Source organism: Glycine soja, unplaced genomic scaffold, assembly GCF_004193775.1.
Source record: "Glycine soja cultivar W05 unplaced genomic scaffold, ASM419377v2 tig00106000_1_pilon, whole genome shotgun sequence".
Classification (NCBI taxonomy): Eukaryota; Viridiplantae; Streptophyta; class Magnoliopsida; order Fabales; family Fabaceae; genus Glycine; species Glycine soja.
This window is the reverse complement of record NW_021144597.1, coordinates 3,341-10,418: the sequence shown is the minus strand read 5'-3', so window position 1 is coordinate 10,418 and position 7,078 is coordinate 3,341. Positions and strand designations below refer to the sequence as shown.

General features: G+C 38.2%; 1 long non-coding RNA gene across 1 annotated transcript; it reads right to left on the bottom strand.

The window, feature by feature from the left end:
• Positions 1-5,233: 5,233 nt before the first annotated feature.
• Positions 5,234-6,861, bottom strand: LOC114404719. The gene is made up of 5 exons (XR_003665119.1): positions 6,741-6,861; positions 6,396-6,646; positions 5,844-6,243; positions 5,671-5,772; positions 5,234-5,586 (listed from the first exon to the last, which is right to left on the bottom strand). It is a non-coding gene; the product is annotated as an uncharacterized LOC114404719 (long non-coding RNA).
• Between the last annotated feature and the right edge of the window lie 217 nt (positions 6,862-7,078).

Sequence of the window (7,078 nt, the reverse complement as noted above, 5' to 3'; positions counted from 1 at the left end):
TTTGATCTAGATGTTAGACATTGTATTGATGTTATGCATATAGAGAAAAATGTATGTGACAGTGTCATTGGGACACTCCTTAACATTCAGGGCAAGACGAAAGATGGTCTAAATACCTGTCAAGATCTAGCTGACATGGGCATACAATCGCAGTTGCATCCAAGGTCTGATGGTAAAAAAATATAAATGCCTCCAGCTTGTCATATTTTATCCAGAAAGGAGAAGATCAGTTTGTTCCAGTGTCTGCACCGGGTTAAAGTCCCACAAGGATACTCTTCAAATATTAAGAGCCTTGTGCAGTTCAAGGAGCTTAAGCTGGTGGGGTTAAAGTCTCATGATTGTCACATGTTGATGCAACAATTGTTAGTCGTGGCCATACGGGAAATTTTTCCTTACAAAGTCAAGTTAGCCATAACTCGCCTGTGCTTTTACTTCAATGCCATATGTAGCAAAGTCCTTGATCCGGTCAAGTTTGATGACCTGGAAAACGAGGCTGTAATTATACTATGCCAGTTGGAGATGTATTTTCCTCCTGCTTTCTTTGACATCATGGTCCACTTAATTGTTCACCTGGTCAGAGAAATCAAATGTTGTGGTCCTGTTTATCTGTGCTGGATGTACCCGGTTGAGCGCTACATGAAGATCTTAAAAGGGTATACCAAGAATCTACATCGTCTAGAAGCATCTATTATTGAAAGGTAAATCGCAGAAGAAGCCGTTGAATTTTGTTCAGAGTACATTGAAAAGGCTAAACCTGTTGGCCTTCCTGAGTCTCGCCACAACGACATAGTGGGCGGTAAGGGTTCAAGAGAACTGCATGTTATCACTCCAAGTGTAGAAGATTTGTTACAAGATCACTTGTATGTGTTGAACAACAACAATGAAGTTTTGCCATACATAGTTCAGCATGAACGTTTAGTCAAACAAAGTAATCCAAAAATGTCAAATAACTGGGTCTTGAAAAATCATTACAAGACTTTCTCTGATTGGTTTAAAGATGCAATCTTTGCTGACAAAAATGCTTCTAAAACATTAAGAAAGCTAGCTCATGGGCCTAAGAGAAATGTTATAACTTGGCAAGGATACGACATAAACAAGTATTCCTTTTACACAAAAGCACAAGATGACAAAAGTACAATGCAAAACAGGGGGGTCACCCTAAGGGCTGAATCTCAACACTTTGCAATTGTACATGATGACAATCCCTGTGTAGCTTCAGTCCCTTACTTTGGCTTCATTGATGAAATATGGGAGCTTAACTATGTCAAATTTACTGTTTGTGTTTTCAAATGTAAGTGGGTTGACAACAACACCGGTGTGCGGACTGATGATAGAGGATTTACGTTGGTAGACCTAAAGAAACTAGTTTACCAGAATGACCCTTTCATCATGGTAGAACAAGCTAAGCAAGTATTTTATGTGCAAGACCCTTGTGATGAAAGGTGGTTTGTGGTTCTACACGGGAAAACAATTGGTGTTAATGTAGAAGATGATGATTCATACATGGACACTTATGTTAGTCCTTTGTCTACACAAATGACTTCTAACAGCGTTGGAGAAGAAGCTGATGACGTTCATGCTAATCATAATGATCATGATGAAGGAGAATTAATTAACATCGTCTAACGTAATTTTCTAATATAGTATTTCATTTCGGTACATTCATTTACATAACTCATACAATGGTTTTTGATAATATTAACTAACTCAACTTTTTCTCTTTAAAGGACCATGGCTACTCCACCTGCCTCGCCTCCTCCTCCTCTTCCTCTTCCTCCTCCTCCTGCAGACGCATCAGTGTCTCTATTTACGTTGAAGCGGACACGCAAGGCGACACAGCTACGAACATTGGCCACTAGATCACCTGGGGCAAAAAGACCTATGGTCAACGTCGATCCTGCTACCGGCAAGGCCGACGGTCCCCACAAGAAGAAATTAAGAACATATTTGGGGATTGTCGCTCGTGATAAGGTCGACGTGACATATGACACCTGGAAGGAAGTCCCTACTAGTCAGAAGGATTTGATATGGGAGGATATTCAGGTATTTGAGTTTCTTCATTGATTTTCTTTAATAGTCTAAATTTGTTATTTACTTACAATAAAACCTAATTTATTGTTTGTCAGGCAGAATTTGAAATCCATGAAGCTTCTGACAGTAGGACAAAGAAGAAAATTCTTCAGACTGTCGGCGAGCACTAGAGGCAGTTTAAATCTGACTTGACTTGAAAATAGGCACTTGCAGTCGACAAGGACGGTGTGGACGACATTGTCTGTGAAAAATATGACATTAGCAAGGAGAAATGGGCCCAGTTTTGTCAGACCCACAGAGATTCCTCATGGGAGGTATGTACTTTGTCATTTTAGTTGTTTTCCACAAAAAAATCACTTCTTATAATTCATTGTAATAATCATTTTCATTAATGTTAAACTTTTGCAGGATGTGCAGAAAAAGGCACAAGCCATCCAGAAGCAAAACACTGCCCCCCACGTATTGTCTTGTGGGGGTTATAAATATTTAGAACAAAAGCTCATGGCTGAGAAGACAAAGAAAAGACTGGAAGAAGCTGCCCAGTCTGGAAGCACTGAGAGCATCATTGACCCTCCATCTCCCATCAGACGCCACGTGAAGTGGAAGATGGCCCGCACGAAGAAAACTGGACAGATGACGTCTAAGGCAGCAAAGGAAATAGCTGACAGGATTGTAAGTCATTTTTAATTAATAATTATAATTATCTTTGTGTATTCTGTGAATTCCTTGGACAAATATGTGTTCGGTACAAGATTCTTTGGACGAGCAGGCGTCACAGGGATCGTTCGTCCCCCATGGACGTCAAGATATCCTGATTGCTGCCATTGGGCGACTAGAGCACCCTGGCCGTGCTTGTGCTGTTGGAGCCGGTGTCACCATAAAGCAATACTTTGGATCGGCTTCACGAATGTCCCGCAGTTCTTCCTCCATGCCTCCTGAAGACCTACAACAGTTGACCCAACAAATCAGAGACCAACTAAAGGAGTCAATCACAGAAAAAGTGACTTGAAAGCTGATGGCATCCTTCAGCCAGATGTAGTCCCAATTTCAGTCTCAGATGCAATCACAGGGACTTGCACTACCTCTAGAGCCAGAGGTTGGTCCCTCAGGTCCTCGTGTCAGCACAAAGAAGAGTTGTGTTACTCCCTCATGGATCGATCCTGGGACGGGTGACTCAGACAAATGCGGGCTATACATTGAAGAAAATCCTTCCCGCCTGGTTGCCCTAGGAAGACTTTATGAGGGATCCACAACAGTTCACAACATCCCTTTGTTGCATGGCCAAGTGAAGGTTGTGTTGAGGAGGTTAAAGATGCAGAGGCTCTCGTTCCTGTACCCACTGACGAGGTTACCTTAGTGGGGCAGGCACTTAACACCTTCCTTGCTTGGCCAACACATCTTGTGAAGCGTTTATCAGAAAAGATATTTTACTCTGATTATATGTTTATTTTTTCAATTAATTTGTTCACTGTAATCAAAACTTGTTAATTAACTATGTTTGATCAACAGGAAGTTGTGTCTCCAGCAAAACCTCCAGAAAGCCCGAATGAAGAGGTCGATGATCCCCTGTACCTGATGACATAGACCATCCCACAACTGTTTTTGAAGCCACTCCAGGTTATGTGGGATGCTACCATATTCGGGGTGTTTAATCAAAATTTCTCGTTGTATATAAAGCACGAAGATCTCTCTGAAATTGCACACGGTGGTCAATGTCTCAGCATATCTGTTATACAGTTGTGGATTCTGTAAGTCATTTTAGATTATTGTTAATTACCAAAGTAATTGTTTTAAATTCATACATAATTAACTTTAGCTTAACAACACAGCCATCTGATTGAGACAAGCACTACAACAAATCTGTTAAATAATGAAGGTTATTTTTTCGTTTAGTGGAGGTTTTTACCCTCCACAAAATAAATTACGGAGGTTTTCAAAAACCTCCACAGTTAGATTCGCCACAAGCAATTAGCGGCGGTTTTTGAAAACCTCAGGTATCGAGAACATTTTGCAGAGGTTTTTTTGTAGAGGTTTTAAACCTACGCTAACTGCGGAGGTTTTTTAAAGGAGGTTTTAAACCTACGCTAACTGTGGAGGTTTTTTAAAGGATGTTTTAAACCTATGCTAACTGTGGAGGTTTATTGGAAGAAGTTTTTATACCTTCACTAAATATGGAAGTTTTTTGTAGAAGGTTTTAAACCTATGCTAAATGCGGAGGTTTATTAAAAGAGGTTTTAAAACTATACTATGGAGGAGTTTTTTTTTTAAATCATGCTAGCAATAGATGTTTTACAATTGATTTTCTAATTCTCCTTATTTTCTTGTATATAATGATTTTGTATACTCATTTAGACCATCTTTTGTATACCCATTTTCTTTGATCTTCCGTACTGGTTTGATCTAGATGTTAGACATTGTATTGATGTTATGCATATAGAGAAAAATGTATGTGACAGTGTCATTGGGACACTCCTTAACATTCAGGGCAAGACGAAAGATGGTCTAAATACCCGTCAAGATCTAGCTGACATGGGCATACAATCGCAGTTGCATCCAAGGTCTGATGGTAAAAAAATATAAATGCCTCCAGCTTGTCATATTTTATCCAGAAAGGAGAAGATCAGTTTGTTCCAGTGTCTGCACCGGGTTAAAGTCCCACAAGGATACTCTTCAAATATTAAGAGCCTTGTGCAGTTCAAGGAGCTTAAGCTGGTGGGGTTAAAGTCTCATGATTGTCACATGTTGATGCAACAATTGTTAGTCGTAGCCATACGAGAAATTTTTCCTTACAAAGTCAAGTTAGCCATAACTCGCCTGTGCTTTTACTTCAATGCCATATGTAGCAAAGTCCTTGATCCGGTCAAGTTTGATGACCTGGAAAACGAGGCTGTAATTATACTATGCCAGTTGGAGATGTATTTTCCTCCTGCTTTCTTTGACATCATGGTCCACTTAATTGTTCACCTGGTCAGAGAAATCAAATGTTGTGGTCCTGTTTATCTGTGCTGGATGTACCCGGTTGAGCGCTACATGAAGATCTTAAAAGGGTATACCAAGAATCTACATCGTCTAGAAGCATCTATTATTGAAAGGTAAATCGCAGAAGAAGCCGTTGATATTGTTGATTAACTATAAAATCTACCTACAAAACTATAAAATTAATTAGCTTAATAAACACACGTACCAATTACAAATTGTTGTATTTCTCTATAATGATGTATGCATATTAATTACTTACATGTGTTTGATCAGGAGTGAAATAACTAGCTAATTCTTCAGGGATCCTTCCTTCCTTCATTATCATGTAGGCCTTAAAAGCTGATTCTAAATTGTTGTATTTCTCTTGCCATTGGTTTGAAGATGGAAAGCCAACACCAGATGAAGAAGAGCTCAGACTAGAAGCTCGAAGTCTTGTGTTCCTGAAGGAACAACTCCTAATCCCATGCATCGCACTCTCCCAGAGTGCTCTAACCCTAACACTCTACCAACAACATCAAGAGGAGAAACTTCAGATTCATCAACTATGCTTTGAGTCAATCCTACTTCAATTTGTTCCTGCAAACATGTAATAAAAGGAATTACAAAAGTTTTAAGATTAAGCACAATCCTTGAAAACAATGTTACTAAAGAAAAACATACCGCTATAGTCTTTGCTGCTTCATTTACAAATGATCCATCTTTCCTTTTATGAGTTTCAATATATAATTGTCCACGACTTGGTAGCTTCCCAGTTTCTAACAACTAAGATAAATAAAGAGTAAGTAAACATTGAACTTTTTTAATTAGTAAAAGTTAACATTTAGTGTCATTACCAACTCATTTCTTCTTCTAGGATTAGCTTTAGATCCACCAGTGTGTGGAATAACTTGCTTGCTTCGAATCTCTTTATTTCTCCTACAAAGTTCCTATATGCAAAGCAATTTCAAGTTTACAACTTGTAATAGTAATCATATAATTAGCTATAAAAACAATTCAATAATTAAAACAATCTAATTGTACCAATGTGGATGGTTTATGACGATAATGAACAAAGCGAGCCCATTGATCTTTATCTATGCCTATCGGCACATTTTTTATGATTTCATCTCTTGTTTTGGTTGGATCGTTGAATTCATTCCATAAGCTTTGCCTATTTGCAGCCCATTTTCTTCCCATACTCAATTTGCAATATCGTTTTGCACCAGCTTCATTAATCTTAAAATAAAATCGAGGCTAAAAAAAAGACAAATTTATCAAATATCATATGCAAAATAATATATATATATATATATATATATATATATATATATATATATGAAAAATAGTAAAGATAAAGTTTCTAAGTGGTATAGATATAAAAAGTTATATATAACTAATTGACATACCTTTAAAATTGTTTCAAAGCAATCATCAAAATAAGCTTTAGGTACGCCTGAAGGTCCAGACCATCTATCATAATCCATAGGAAATAATTTGCAATCAGCTGCTAGTGTTCCAAGAAATCCTGCAAGCAAGGCTTGTGCTTCACCAATTGCTTGGCCTTGGTCATCAAAATTCACAATGATGCATAACTCCCTAGGTAAGCTATTGACTCCCCTAACTTTCACCTTAATCTTCTTGATCGTTTCTTCAGAGTCTTTAACAGTAAAAGAATTTCTTAATAAGAAAATGTAATATACTTCATATGATGATAATTACAAAAATAAAAATAAAATACAATACTTGTATACCTATTGCCTCAACAGTCCAACAGTGTGTAGACTCACGCCCAACATGACGTCTAGTTGTTTCATCTTCTTGTGGAACTTCAGATGTTGATACATGAGAAAGAGGGACATTACCAGTTGGGACTTCAGGAGCTTGTATGGAATCACTTGGTGGGGAAGAAATATCAGGATTCATTGCTGGAACTTCAGATGTTGATTCATGAGAAAGAGGGACATTACTAGTTGGGACTTCAGGAGCTTGTGTGGAATCACATGGTGAGGGACATTGTGGTTGAGGTGCTGATTTTTGTGGATTTCTAAAACGCTTCACCTTTGGCATGACTACATATTCATGACAACAA